This window comes from Eubalaena glacialis, chromosome 18 (assembly GCF_028564815.1).
Source record: "Eubalaena glacialis isolate mEubGla1 chromosome 18, mEubGla1.1.hap2.+ XY, whole genome shotgun sequence".
Lineage (NCBI taxonomy): Eukaryota > Metazoa > Chordata > Mammalia > Artiodactyla > Balaenidae > Eubalaena > Eubalaena glacialis.
The window spans coordinates 36924470-36940417 of NC_083733.1; the positions used below are offsets into that span (position 1 = coordinate 36924470).

A 15948-nucleotide genomic window follows, 5' to 3' on the forward strand; every position below is an offset into this window, starting at 1 on the left:
AAACTAAAAGTCACTTCTATCATATGGAGAACAGAGTCATTTAGAAAGTCACGTAAGTAAAGTGCAGCATGCACATTCTTACAATGATTATCCTAACAGTCCGGCACCTTTGGGCTTTTCTGCAGCTGATACGTCTGCCTCCCATTCATCCATTTATTACTTTCTTTGAAGTTCAGATCCTGTCGAACTGCCTTTCACATCTATCATTTTCCTTCCCCACTGATGTCATAGATCACAATTTTATGACAACCTAAAAGAAACAAATGCACACTATACTCCCCCAGTTTTCCATATAGCAAATGTATTCCCACTTGTAAAATCATTTCATGATAAAGTGAGCCTTCTTCATATTGTTTTGACATCAGATCCACTTGATCATAGTCTGTTATGTAAGATATGACCCAGTGTGAGACTAAGAGGAAAAATGTGCGTACCATATGATATTCTTTATCACTTGAGTTAAATTATGAATTGAATAAATGCTCTTCTGTTGCCTATATATTCCTACCTGCTACAGGCAACCTATCTGATATATGGAGAGAGGAAAGAATATTCAAATCAGCAACTAATCTCACCCAAATTCCTTTATTTCCATGCTGAAAACCCCAGAGTCTTTCATTTTCATTCAACTATGGCTACTTACTCCCGTGGCCATACGGTGGACCTTATCTGCCAGAAATGTTTTACTTTTGAAATCTCAGTACCATCCATCAACTCTCTGATCAAAAACTATTTTTCCAGCCCTCTCACTCTTGTTATTATAACTGTACCTATTCAACTTTAAGTCTATTAGTTTCTTGACCTGCATCAACCTGTTTTCTTTACCTCCTTATTTAGCCACTGTATATCAACCATCACTTTTGCCACTACCTTTAACTCCCATAAAGCACTCTCCTTTTACTCTACCTGCCTGGCAAAATTACAACCCTGGGTTGTTAATCCAGCTATCTCTCTTTTTGACTCCTAGATCTAAGCTACTGGGCATTTCTAAAGAAAAATATACAGCCCTGAATATTGTCGCCACCAGTGATTCATAGTCATCAACCTTAAATGAGCATTCCTAATTGTATCATAGTCTTATATGGATCCCTGGATACCCTTTTCTCCCATTCATTTTCCCAGGTTACTTTCAGGATTTTCTCTGTGTCTTTGATTTTCCGCTGATTGAGTATGAAATGTATAGGTATAGGTTTTTAGGTATTTTTCCTGTTTGGTGTTCTCTAAGCTTCCTGGATCTGTAGTTTGATGTCTGTCACTAATTTTGGAAAATTCTTATATTATTTCTTCAAATATTTCTTCTGTTCTTTTCTCTCCTTTTCCTTTTTTTTTTTTATAAATTTATTTATTTTTGCCTGCGTTGGGTCTTCGTTGCTGCATGTGGGCTTTCTCTAGTTGCAGCAAGTGGGGGCTACTCTTCGTTGCAGTGCGCAGGCTTCTCATTATGGTGGCTTCTCTTGTTGTGGAGCACGGGCTCTAGGCACGCGGGCTTCAGTAGTTGTGGCACACGGGCTCAGTAGTTGTGGCTCACGGGCTGTAGAGCACAGGCTCAGTAGTTGTGGCTCACAGGCTTAGTTGCTCTGCAGCATGTGGGATCTTTCTGGACCAGGGCTTGAACCCGTGTCCCCTGCATTGGCTGGTGGATTCTTAACCACAGCACCACCAGTGAAGTCCCTTCTTCTTTTCCTTTTGGTAGTCCCACAACACATATGTTACACCTTTGTTTATGTAACCTTTGTGTAATTGTTCATGGATATTCTTTTCCAAATTTTCATTAGTTTTTCTCTTTGCAATTCAGTTTTGGAGGTTTCTATTGATATATCTTCAAGTTTACTGATCCTTTCATCTTCTGTGTCCAGTCTACTGATGAGCTCATCAAAGGCATTCTTCATTTTTATTGTGGTATTTTTTATTTCTGCCATTTCCTTTTGATTCTTTCTTAGAGTTTCCATCTCTCTGCCTACATTAACAATCTTTTCTTGCATGTTCTCTACTTTTTTCCATTAGAGCCTTTATCATATTAAATATTAAATTTCTGGTCTGATAATTCCAACATCCCTGCCATATCTGAGTCTGGTTCTGATGCTTGCTTTGTCTATTCAAACTTTCTTTTCTGCATTTTAGCATGACTTAAAATTTTTTTCTTGAGAGCCAGACAGGATGTATTGGGTGAAAGGAACTGTGGTAGATAAGCCTTCACTATGAGGATTTATGTTTATCTGCTAGGAGTTAGACTGTGTTACTGTTTGCAGTAGCTATGCTGTCAAGAGGCAAAATTTTCCTCTAGTGTCTTTCTTTTGTCTCTTCCGTTGTCTTTGTGTCACCCTACAGACTTCCTCTTAAATGGGTCTGAGGTTTGCAGTTCTTTTAACTGTAATCTCATTATTAGACAGGAGCCCAGTTGATGTGGTGGTGAGGTATAAGACTATGGTAGGAGAAGCATCCTATCATCCTGTGTCTCAGTTTTTTAGTGAGCCTGTGTCCCTGGGCTGTGACTTGAACAAGTGCTTCTCAGCTTGCCCTCCTCTATAGGTTACACAGGGAGGCTAGAGGGGGCTGAAGTTAGGTATTTCCTTTCCCCCAGGTTGATTAGGTTTTGGTAAATCCCAAGTTACTTAAGCTCTAGTAAAATAGTTTTCCTTAAGGGCAAGCTGTTGTGAAGGAGAACAGAGAGCTCTGGGCATATTTTTAACTGGTTACTTTCCTCTCTGTGCTAGAAGCATGAGGGTTTTTTCCCCCAATCTTCCTCTTGAGAATTTGATGGAACTCCTGGAGGTAAAACTTGCAAAAGTGTGGCTCCCCTAAGACTGCCTCGCTTTCTCCCCCAGAGTTTTGAACTCTCAAACTAGTTCACACTGATTCTCCAGTAATGTCACAATCACAGTTTAAGTGTTCCTGCCAGTACTGGCTCTAGTTTCAGTCTTCTGGTTCTGGGCTTCTGCTCCCAGTAAGCTGTGATTCTCTGTATCCACCTCTCCAGTTTTCAGGGTAGCAGTTTGCTCTGTGACCTTAGTTCTCTGATGGATCAAAGCAGAGTTGATTTTCAGTTTCTTCAGCTTTTTTTGTTGTGAGTACAGCAGTGATGACTTCCAAACTCTACGTGTCGGGCCAGAAAGAAGCTCTCCTTGCATTTTTATCAGTATTGCTTTATTTTGTTTGTTAATTTCTTACAGCTTTATTGCAGTATAATTGACATGCAATAAGCTGCACATATTTAATATATTCGATTTGATGTTATGACATATATAGTATATATGTATATATACACTATACCTTCTTAATGGAGATATATAGATGATAGATAGATAGATAATTAATGTCAAAATAATGAATATATCATATCCAAAAGTTTTTTTGTGCCCCTTGGCTATCCCTCCTTCCCACCTTCCTTGACCCTCCTTCCCTATCCCACTCTTCCTCAGGCACCACTGATAGGTTCTCTGTCAGTGTAGCTTTATTTTAAAAGTTGTTTTTGTTTTCTTACTTCATGACTTTTTCAAGATATTTTCCTCTGTGACATTTATTGCTCTTTACCATGAATTCTTTTTTTAACTTTTTTTGGAAAATTTTTAAATACATATAAAAATATACACTAGTATAATAAAACTCCTTGTGCCCATACTACCATCCAGCTTTTAACACTATCCTCATATACCCAGTCTTATTTCACCTATGCCCCCACCTACTACTTGTCCCCCTTATGGCCCCTCTTAGATTATTGTAAGGCAAATTCATCATATCTTATATTCTGTAAATACCTCACTGTGAGGTAAGGACTTTACATGTGAGGCTGGAAATTCTTATTCTTCGTAAGAACTATTTTATGTTCTTCCCAATTTTCCCTTACAGCCAATCCCAACTTCCAGTTCTTAGAAATTCACCTTGCCTCCTACCTCAAAGAGAAAATAAGAATGTAAAATGGGAATTTCTTCAACTATCTGCAGTAACTTTGGGGAAATTATTTAACCCTTGTTAAGTCTCTTTCTCCACATCAATATAATGGGGAAAGTCATAGTACCCGCTTATATTAGTTTCATATTGCTGCTAACAAAGTACCATAAAATTAGTGGTTTAAAACAACAGAGATTTATTCTTATACATTTGAGGTCAGAACACTGAATGTGCTTCATGAGCTAAAATCGAGGTGTCAGCAGGGCTCCATTCCTTCTGGAGGCTTTGGGGAGAATCCATTCCCTTGCCTTTCACGTCTTAAAGCCACCTACATTCCTTGGCTCATGGCCCCTTCCTGCAGCTCCAAACCCAACAGTGTAGCATCTTCCAGTCACTGACCCTAACCCATCTCACCCTCCTCTTTCACTTATAAGGACCCTTGTGATTACATTGAGCCCACACACCCTGATAATCCAAGATAATCTCCCCATCTCAAGATCCTTAATCATGGATGCTTGCTTCAGCAGCACATATACTAAAATTGGAACAATACAGAGAAGATTAGCATGGCCCCTGTGCAAGGATGACATGTAAATTCATGAAGTGTTCCATATTTTTAAGAGAAAAAAAGATCCTTAATCACATCTGCAAAGTCCATTTGCAACATAAGGAAATACATTTAGCAGGTTCTGGGAATTAGGATGCGAACCTCTTTGGGGCATGATTTTTCTGCTTACCACACTCCCACCTAAGTTTTTTATTAAGATTAGAGGAATTAATGTAGGTAAATCACAGTGGAGGCCTAATACACAATAAATATTCAAAAAGTTTATCTGCTTTTATTTGTCAAGGTTAATGTTTCTTCCCTGCCTCTATAACATCCCTTTATTAGTAAGGATAGTGAGTTCCAAATATTTGAGAAATGTTGGTGTTCTGTCTGCCTTCAGAATAGGACTAGAGGTCTACTTGACTTCTTGATTTTTTCTTGTCTTATTTTCTTATCTAATATGTATTAAATCTTTTTTAATACATATCATAGAATTTATGAAATCTGAATATGGAGGATATCAATATTTTCAGTGAAAGCTACCGTAAACATCTGTGAATCAGAAGAATATATTCCTATTTCCTAATTTTTTCTTTAAATACTCAGCTAATTTTTTGAATGTTTTATCCTCAGCATAAGGCATATTTTGGCCTTCCTCTGTGTTAGTGGAGATTATAGCTTCTTTCCCTGTCACTTGGTAATTCTTTTTACCAAAGCCTGGTGCCTTTTCCCACTTTATAAATTATGAGTTTAGAAGCAAGCAGATGAGTACTTTTCCGTTTGAACAGCAGAAGAGTTTAGAAGTAGTCCTTTAATACTCTATATACAAAAAGAGTCTGTGCACATTCCTTTTAAATACCTCCATGAGGGCAGAGATAGTATCAGTTTTGCTTGCCAGTGTATTATAGAACCTAGCACAGGACCTTGTGTTTAACAGTTTGTCAGTTGCCTTCTGTAGCACTAAAATGTACTCCGTTCATCCACACCCATCTCTTTTCCTTTTTCCCTTGACTAAAAATTAGTGCACCAATTATGCTGTGGGTCCTACCTACCTCTCAGGGACCTCATTCCATTGCTTATTCTATCTGGCCTGTGTATTCAACTCCACTTCCCTGCCGGTGCCTTCTCTTCAACATTTAAGAATGCACAAATCTCTCTTATATATAAATGCATATACAAGTACCTTCCAAAACCCCACATCCCCTCTGGCCACTGCCTAATCCCTGTTTGCTCTTCCAGCCAAACTTCTTGAGTTGTGTACAGTAGGATCTCTCCAGTTTACTTCCATATCCTTAACCCGCTGTTGTAATCAAGCCTTTGGCGTCACGCCACTGAAAACTGCCCTTGATTCTGCTGACCAATTTTAGGAACACTCCCTTTCCTTGGCTTCCTTTACGCTCTCCTTTCCTCGATCCCCTTTTACTTCTCTGGCCATTCTCCCAGGTTCCTTTATGGACTTTTCCTCTGGCCATCCTTTAAATGTTGCTGTGTCTCAGGGTTCCATCCTAAGTTCTCTTCTCACTCTATGTGTACTCTTGAAGTATTTCAGTCTCTCTCCTGGCTTTTTTTTTTTTCTATTTGTAATACTGATTACTCCCAAATCTATTTACCAGCTGTCTCTCCTGAGCTTCAGACCTTTCTATCTGAGTGTCTTACAGGGACCTCTAAAACTGAAATCTAGTGTGTCCCCACAAAAACCCACTCCTCTTCTCATGTTCCCTATCTCAGTTACCTCTTCCTTTCCCTCACCCCTCAAATCTACTAGATTATTATTCTCTCCCTTTAACTGTTCCTTCTCTCTATCCTGTTACCTTAGTTGAGCTATCATCATTTTTGGCCTGACTGGAGTCATCTGAGCCATCCTTCAAAAAGCAACCAGAGTGATCTTTCTAAAATACAAACCTTCAGTGGCCGCCCTTTGCCCTTGAGAAATGGTTCTAATTTAGTTTATTGAGTTAAAGCCTCTGTTTATCTCTTCAGCCTTATCCCTCGCTGTTCCTCCTCACACCCTCTCCCAGCTCTCTGTCAGCCACACTGCACTACTTGTTCTGTGTGCTCTCTCACTTGCATATTATTCCTCTACCCTGAAGCCTCTTCTTCTCATCTTCTCCAGAGTCTTCCCTGTGATCTTCAGGTGAGCTCTTAGATGATATTTCCTGTGAGAATCATTCCCTGGCTCCCCTTTGACATAGGACTAGACACATGTTCTGTTGTTTCTTAGCACTCTATGCTTAGTTAGTCCTACTACTTACCACTTCTGTTATGTAGTTGGTGAGTTATCTGTATTAAGTCCTTGAAGAGGAAAGGCTGTGCTTGTTTATTATTATTCTGTCCTTACTCCCTAACATAGTGCCTTACACATAATATGATAAATATTTGAGGTATTAATAAATGAGCTTTCCCTAAAATTTGGGGTTTTTTTTAATGGTCCATCATTGATAAATTTACCATACCGTCTCTTACCAAAATCACATATTCACTGTTAAGTGTGAACATTTGCAAAATAAATTACAACTTATTCACAAGAGAAATGCACTCTGCAAAGCCCTGATATAAAGGGAAAACATCCCTTATTTATGTTCCCAGAGATATGTCTTTTTACAGACCTTACAAAGGAAAATTATCTTACAGTTTTAACAGGAAAATAACCAAAATTAAAGAAAATAATATATTGAATTTAACGTCTTGAAGAAATGAATAAGAAACAATATAAAAATTTCAACATTGAACTAAATTGAGCAATGCAACTAACACTAATGAAGATAAGGAAAAATATCAGTGGGTGTTTATGAAAAACATGATTACCTTTGAGAAAAATAAAGTCCACACTATAAGTCAGCTATTTTTCTAATATTTTAGAATCATAAATTTATATTGCTTAATTAAACCTGACACTGATTTTATATATAATATGTATAATATCATGTAAGACATATTAACATAATATGTCTTATAAGTTCTTCCAGTTTTGTTTTACCTTCCAGAGCCAGTGCTGTAGAATATATTTGGTGTTCATTGTAGGAGCCCAAGTCCTTAAAACAAATCAGATACTTGAGACAGACATAGAAACCACCAAGATTTCTCCAGGCTACTGAAAAAGATGCTTTCTGAATAAAATAGAGGAATTCCAACCCTAATTTTTTTTTAAGAACATTTTACCTTTATTTTTAAATTGTAGCCAGCAGTAAAAGAAAATAAAGGCTCCCCGCCAGCCCTACCCCCACCCCCCGCTTCCCCTTTCTTATCTTCCCTTTTCCCAATATGTGGAAGTTACTACTGTATCCAGGTTGTAGAATATTGTTTCTGAAAAATTTAGGAACTTAATTTCAGATTGACTATTGTATATTTATTACACATTGTTTGTGTGCTAGGCTCTGCCTTAGGCTGTGAAGATGGGATATTTAAAATACATGTCAACCCTAATTTTATATAAGTCAACATGCATATAGAGGACAGTTAGTTTAAAAACTATGTAATACAACACCTAAATTACATCAGTAATGACATTACATCAGTATGACATTACATTACATCAGTATGACATTACATTACATCAGTATGACACATCCCAGAATAAGAAAAAAGGAACCAAACAGTTCTTTTTTACTTATAGTATGGAAAAGTTGAGAGATCAGTAATGTTTTTTAATTTAACTTCCTGAATTCTTTCAAATATCAGACGTGACATTTTAAAGGAAAGGTAGGATAATCTGTGGGAGATTTGTACTAAGATTTTCACAAAGAAAGTGAACTTGCTAGATGATGGGGTACAGTGCTCAGCGTTCCATAGGAATAGCTTATTCTTAATCCTTTCTTACCAAAATTTGTTAAGTCAATTTACTAAATATTTTCCATGAAAATACGTTTCTGCTTTTATAAAAAAATTTTGAGAAAACAGTTCATTTTATAGAAACCGTGGTATGCATTCTTTTCATTAAGCAAGATCTCTTTGCACTTAGACAACAAAGATTATCATACCACTTGCCATAGGTTGCATCCTCAAAAGTGTGTCTGGAAAATTCACATGAAACTAAGGATGTGCAAAAGCAGCACTAGGTCCATTCCTAGACACCCTGACTCATAGCCTGCTCCCACCATTTACAAACCTTTATCTGTTCAACTCAGGAACTTATATGTCTCACTGTATAATGGAAGAAACTGTCTCATGGAATTTTGAAGAACTCCATAATTATTCGCTCAATGCAGGAAGTTAAAAGTGATTGCTTATTTTGTATATCATTAAAAGTACGACCGTGTATATTAAGTACCTTTTCCTTACCCCATGTATATGGAAAACATTTATAAACATTAAAACATAGGATTGGCATGTAACCTCCTGTTAGAGTGATAAGTCTATACCAGGCAAACTACTTCTTAAAAGTTTGTAATTTCTGCGTTATTACTTCTCCTGTTGGATGGAACAGGGTGAGAAATTCCACCCAGTGGACCAAATCCAGCTTGCTGCCTGTTTTTGTGAATAAAATGTTAGTGGAACATAACCACACTCATTTATTTATATACTGTCTATGGCTGCTTTCATGCTACAACATCAGAGTTAAGTAGTTGCAACACAAGACCTTATGGCTCACAAAGCCTACAATATTTACTATCTGGCTTTTTAAAGAAAAAGTTTGCTAACTCCTGGGCTAGAATAACAACTACAATAGAAAGTAAATTACTCTCATCTTTCTCTGATTTGCTGTGTGTTCTGACCAGTACACCTAAACTTTTTTAAGCCAGCATCCTAATTATCCATTTAATCAGATATTTTCCTTTTCTGAGATGTTCCCTCCAAATCATTTTTAAACTATCTTTTGTGACACTGCATAAAATACAGGAATCTTTTATTTGAAATACTCTGTATTTATTGTTGAAGGTAAGACTATTCCTCTCCATGGTTATTCTCTCTCTCTGAATTTGTCACGTGCAAATTAAAATTTGCTTCTACATTTTAATAAAGGTTACTTAATGCTAAAATATCTATATTTTCTGCTGTATTCCATGTGCCTCTTTGCTTGTCAAGGCAATTCTGCTCCCACACACATTCCAGCAAGATTCTGCACTTCTCTATACCTAGCTAATAGATAGCCTAAAGTTTGCCTTTAAGAGGAAAAGGTCGTGCTGTTTTATTTTATAGTTATGCATGAAAAATGAGTATGCTGATGTCATAATAGTATGGGTCATGAGTAAACAGCTACACAATAAGTACTTTAAGATCATACCTTTTACAGCTAAATAAATTAAAATAAATGTAAACATTGCAGATTATATCACACAATTCGGAAAGCTTCTTAATGATCCCAATACAAATCTTTCTCTAACTGGCTTTCAATTCTGTGAAATTTCAATTCTGTGAGCCCTCATTTAACTTCTTTGCCTTTGTACTGGTTGAGAAAGGAGCACTGCTACTAGAGAAACAATTTTCTGCACCACTAAAAGCAGCTGAAAAGAATAAGAAGTGTTTCAAACATTGTTTTTTATGCACTCAACTATATTAATGGTTTTGTTGTCTTGTATTCAGTCAAAATCCAATCAGTATACAAAGGTGTAGGTTACACTTAATACTCTCATAAACTGCCAATTTTTATAATGTATACAAAGTGTAGTCCCAATAGATCAATGGCTCTTAAAGAGGGGTCCCCAAACCACCAGCATCAGCACATCTCCTGGGAACTTGTAAGAAATGCACACTCCTAGGCCCCACCAAGACCTACCAAATAGGAACACCTTGGGATGCAGCCAGTGAATCTATAATTTAATAATCCCTCCAGGAGATTCTGATATATGCTGAAGTCTGAAAACCACAACACTGGACTTTTAGAAAAGGGATTACTGTAAGCTAACAACCTTGTCTTCTTACACGCAATTATATATACTCAGAAGTGGAATTTCATCCAAACATACATTCTTGCAAATAAATTATTCCTGTAGTTTTAGAATCCTACAGTACACTAAAGAAAATGAATGTTAACTTGATAAATGTTTCTGGTTTTGATCAAAATAATTTTATTCACTCAGTAGTTCAACATAATTGAAAATGAGATATCACTACCAAAAAAGACATTAATTTACTTGGCCAAAGTAAAAAGATAATAGTGCATACATATTGAGCACTTACTGTGTGCCAGGCACTGTTCTAATTGTTTTACACATATGTACTCAATCTTTACTTCAATCCTATGAGATAGGTACTATGATTATCCCTAATTTTAGTTGAGGGAACTGAAAGTTAAATAATTTGCCCAAGGTTATACAGAAAATAAGTGGAAGAGGAAAAATTTGAACCCAGATTCTCTGACTCTAAAAACTACATTCTTAGTTTCAAAATTTGGAAAGCTAATACCTAAAATATTCTCATGACATGAAATATTTGGAATAACTCGCAGGCCTTTAAATTTTTGTTTTAATCACCTCAAGCTGCCTTTACAAAATACAATCGAAATTTATTTTTTCACAGTTCTGGAAGCTGGAAGTCCAAGATCACGAGATCAGGGTGCTAGTATGGTCAGGTTCTGTTGAAGGCCCTCTTCCTGGCTTGCTTCTTCTCACTGTGTGCTCACATGGCCTTTCCTAGCTTTGTGTGCAGGGGGAGACAGAGAGAGAGAGCAAGTTCTCTGGTGTCTCTTCTTATCAGGACACTAGTGCCATCATGAGGACCCTGCCCTCATGACTCTAACCCTAACTACCTTCCAAATATCATCACATTAGGGATTGGAGCTTCAACATATTAATTTTGGGGAGGCACAAACATTCGATCTATAAGAATTAAGTAAAGTATTTCAGAGAAGTAAGAAGTTACGTGAAATTTTCACAGATGTGTTGTCATTATTGCTGATTGATATTCCCATAGTTTGCATTCCCGGCATATTAGCTATTTAGGTTTTCATAAAGGAATTCAAGGTATGTGTATAAATACTTAAACCAGAGGAATTAATTGTTTCAGAAATCCCTAATCCTTTTAAATTGAAAATTCCTTAATGATACAATCACTTCCCAAATAATAAATTTATAAAAATTGAAATTCTTTGGACCACCACTAATATAACCTAGGTATGTAAAAGGTATTAAAAGATACAGCAATACTCCTAGCATCTCTACTGTATTAGAAGAGACATAAAGTAAAAGTTATCCAAGTTTTTGCACTTGCTGAAGGTATAACCCTGTTTACTACATTTTGTACTAAACATTCATATGGAGGTAAATGGCACTATTTAAGGGGAAAAAAAAATCCTGAAACATGTTTAATGCTATGACATAAGGGTTAAGAAACCAAAACACATAGGCACATGTATCAGTCATATCATTTCCATTGGGAAAGGCAGAGTAAGGATTGAATTACTCATTATGTACATGATACAGAGTAGCAATTCTCAAACTTCTTGTTCTGAAGATTCCAAATAGTTTTTCTTAAGTGAGTTTTGTTTATCAGTATTACTCTATTTGAAATTAAAACTGAAACAACTTTAAATGTTTTTATTAAATCATTTTAAAACAATAGACCCATTACATGTTGACCTAAAATAAATAGTTGTTTTTATAGAAAAATAACTATTTTCCAAAATACAAAATTAGTGAAGAGTAACATTCCTTTGTATTTTTTTCAAATCTAAGGAGATTTGTAAGGTACTAAGGTACTAAGGAGTACCTGTCATTAAAAAAAAAAAAAAGATTCTCATATCTCTTTTTGCATTGTTTATTATTGTTTTGGTTGAAATATTAAAAAAAAAAATTTAACCTTACACAGCTGTATAGTAGAAAAAGAGAATGTTTCATATCCTGTTCAGATAACTGATAGTATACCAAAACTCAACAGTGGCAGTTACTTAAAGGTTAGTTATAATGTGGAATTTGAAACTATATCAGTGAACATTTCCAACTCTGTCACATTACCCATTGGTTATTTAGAAGCCTGTTGTTTAATTTCCACACATTTGTGAATTTCTCAAATTTCTTTCTGTTGTTGGTTTCTAATTTAATTCCATTGTAATCAGAAAACATACTTTGTACAATTTCAGTACTTTTACATTTATTGGGACTTGTTTTATGGTCTCGTATATGGTTCCCCTTAGAGAATGTTTCATGTGTGCTTGAGAAGATGTATTCTGCTAAAGTTGGGTACAGTGTTCTATACGTGTCTACTAGATCTAGTTGATTTCTAGTGCTGTTCAAGTCTTCTTTTTCATTGTTGATCTTATGCTTCATTGGTCTATCCATTAATGATACTGCTGTATTATTAATAATTATAATAGTATCCAACAACCATTATTGTTGAATTACCTGTTTCACCCATCAATTCCTTATGTATTTGGGGCCTCTGTTATTAGGTGTATTTATGTTTATAATTGTTATGTCTTCTTGATGGATTGATGAAACTGTCCTTTTTTATCTCTACTAACATTTTTATCTTAAAGTCTGTTTGTGTCTGATATTAGTATGGCTACTCCAGCTCTCATTTGGTTACTATTTCCATGGTATATCTTTTCCATGCTCTTACTTTCAACCTATTGTTTTTGAATTTAAAGTGTGTCTTTTATAGACAGCATATACTTGGATCATGTTCTTCTGTCTATTCTGCTAATCTCTGCCTTTTGATAGCAGTGTTTAATCCATTTACATTTAATATAATTACTAATAAGGTAGATTTATCTCTGCCATTTTGCTATTTTGTTCCTTATATGTCTTATGTCTTTTTTCTTCCTCTGTTCCACCATTACTGCTCTCTTTTGTGTTACATATTTTCTAGAATTTGATTTTAATTCCCTTGTTTTTTGTACTCTATATTTGAAGTTATTTTTTTAGTGTTTCCTCTCAGAATTACAGTTTCCATTGTAACTTAGAAAACAATCTACTTCATATTAATACCAACTTAATTTCAATAGCATAAACAGACTTTGCTCCAATATGCCTCAGTTTACTCCCCCCTCCTTTGTGCTTGTATTTTCATACATATTACGTCTTCATGCATTGTGAGCCCAACAACATGGTTTTTTCATTATTACTTTATGCAGTAGTGTTTTAAATTAGATAGGAGAAAAGAGCTACAAGCAAAAATACATTTATAGCATCTAGTAAATTTACCTATAGTTACCTTTACTGATACTTTTTATTTATTTCTGTGGATTTGAGTTCCTGTCTAGTTTCAGTTCAGCCAGAAGAACTCCCTTAGTATTTCCTGTTAGTTAGGTGTGTTAATGACAAATTTTCTCAGTTTTTATCTCACAATGTGTTAATTTTCCCTTCATTCTTCAAGGATAATTTTGCTACATTTTAGACTTCTTGGTTGACTATCTTTTCCTTTCAACACTTTAAATATTCATCTTACTGTCTTCTGGACTCCTGGGTTTCTGATGAGAAATCAGCTTTAATCTTATTCAGGATCCTTTGTACATAACAAGTTGCTTATCTCGTTGCATTTAAAATTCTCTCTTTGGCTTTCAACAGTTTGACTATGATGTACCTTGGTGTGGATCTCTTCAACTTTGTCCTACTTGGTGTTCATTGAGCTTTTAGATGTGCAGTTTCATGTATTTAATTAAATTTGGGCAGTTTCAGACATTTTTGCATCACATATTCTTTCTGCCTCTCCTCCCCTCCTCTCCTCTGGGACTCTTATTGTTGATATTCTTGATGGTGCCCCACAGGTCTCTGAGGCTCTGTTCATTTTCTTTATGTTTCTCATTTTACTTTCTGTTCCTCACACTGGATAATCTGAATTGACATATCTTCAATTTTATTGATTCCTTCTTCTGCTAATTTAAATCTACTATTGAGCCTCTCTAGTGAATTTTTTATTTCAGTTATTGTACACTAGAATTAGTGTGGGATTTTTTGTGTGTATGACTTATATCTCTTTATTGATATTCCATTTTGGTGAGATATTGTTCTCATAATTTCCTTAAATTCTTTACATGATTTCCTTTACTTTCTTTGAACATATTTATAATAGCTGATTTAAAGTCTCTACCTAGTAAGTCAAACATCTATGCTTCCTTGGGGGAAATTTCTGTTGACAGCTTTTTTTTCCCCTTTGTATGAAACATACTTTCCTGTTTGTGTGTGTCATAATATTTTGTTGTTGAGAACTGGACATTATAAATAATGTGTTCACCCTGAAAATCCCCCCCTTAAGTTTGTTGTTGTTGCTGCTGTTTGTCCAGTGACTTTCGTGGATTATTACTGTGAAGTCTTTATTCTTTATTGTATATAACCATGAAGTCCTTATTCAGTAAGTTTTAATTGTCAGCTATGAGTGGACACAGTTTTTCTTAAATAAAAGATTGAGAGATTAGGGCCTTCTCAGTTCTTTTGTCTGAAAACAGGTTACATATATGTGTGGACTTCTAGATTCCCAGGAGTATGTGAGAGCTTTTCAAAGTTCCCTTTGAACGTCTCATTCACATTTTTTCTTTTAAGATTTGGTCAACCGCTCATTAGCCCAAACTGATATCGCTGTCTCAGGCAGCATCAATAAAAACAATTGCTAATGATTGTTTTTAATAAACTTCCAGTTTGATAGAGCTGTTCACACTGAGCAAGCTCTCAGTCTGGCCAAATAAAGACAAATATTGAGAATGGACCTTTTCAGGGAACTGCCAGACAGGTCAAATAGTGATAATTCTCTGAGGATGGGACATTAGGGAGATCCACCCCTCCCTTTGCTGCTAAGCTGTTCATTTTCAAAGCTACCTTAGTAGCAAAGCTATTGGTCTTCAGGACTACTTCAGAGCTGGGGAGGGGTTATGGGAATAGGGCAGATTAAAAAACAATAAACACTCTTTTATTGAGATTCAGTCATTTTTCTTAGATACTCCTTGATTCTTGCAAAAAAAAATTTATTTTAACAATTTTTGACAGTGTTCTTATTTCTTTTATGAAGGAGATTTTTTTTGGTCCTTACTAGATCTAGAAGTGATTCTCCCCTACTCTATTACTTCAAAATCCATTGGTCTGTCTTGTACTTTGAATGATCTTTCATGTATGCATGGTTTTGTAACATCATGCATTGGCCATTTGGAAAATATTAGTTTACTGAGGTATGCATATCTTCCCAATTTTAACACATTTCATTACATACTATTTAAAAATCACATTTGTTAATATCACTACTGATCCCATAAGTAAAGTTTGTAGGTTTTAATGTGTCAGACTCATGGTGGTGGATACAAGTCTTCCATAACTCCAGTTTCATTTATAAGCTCAAATTTTATCAGTAGCAACAAATACTATCAATTATTGTCGCAAAAGTGACATTCAATTTGTCATTTTCAAGAGAATGTTGGCTAATACCCAAGTCTGAATAACCATAGTTTAGTGCCACTGCTAATTACCAACCCTTTTACCAATGGGATTTTTGGACTTCAGGGGTCTTTGCACCACATTTTGAGAACCACTTTGTAGAGGAATCAAGTCTGGATTTCTGGACCTTGTCTTTCAATATCAGAGTAACTGGTGCATGGTGAGAAGTTAATTTCAGCTTTAGGACTCATAACAGAGACTTGCTTACCTGATTTTTTT

The 15948-nt window shown here is 35.6% G+C and overlaps 1 protein-coding gene and 1 non-coding gene across 4 annotated transcripts in view; both read left to right on the forward strand.

Moving 5' to 3' along the window:
• Window positions 1-15948, forward strand: part of ITFG1 (integrin alpha FG-GAP repeat containing 1) — a 265097-nt gene that overhangs the window by 206609 nt on the left and 42540 nt on the right. The window lies entirely within an intron of this gene.
• LOC133079232 (U6 spliceosomal RNA) lies at window positions 4404-4506 on the forward strand. Its single transcript, XR_009698112.1, has one exon. It is a non-coding gene; the product is annotated as a U6 spliceosomal RNA (small nuclear RNA).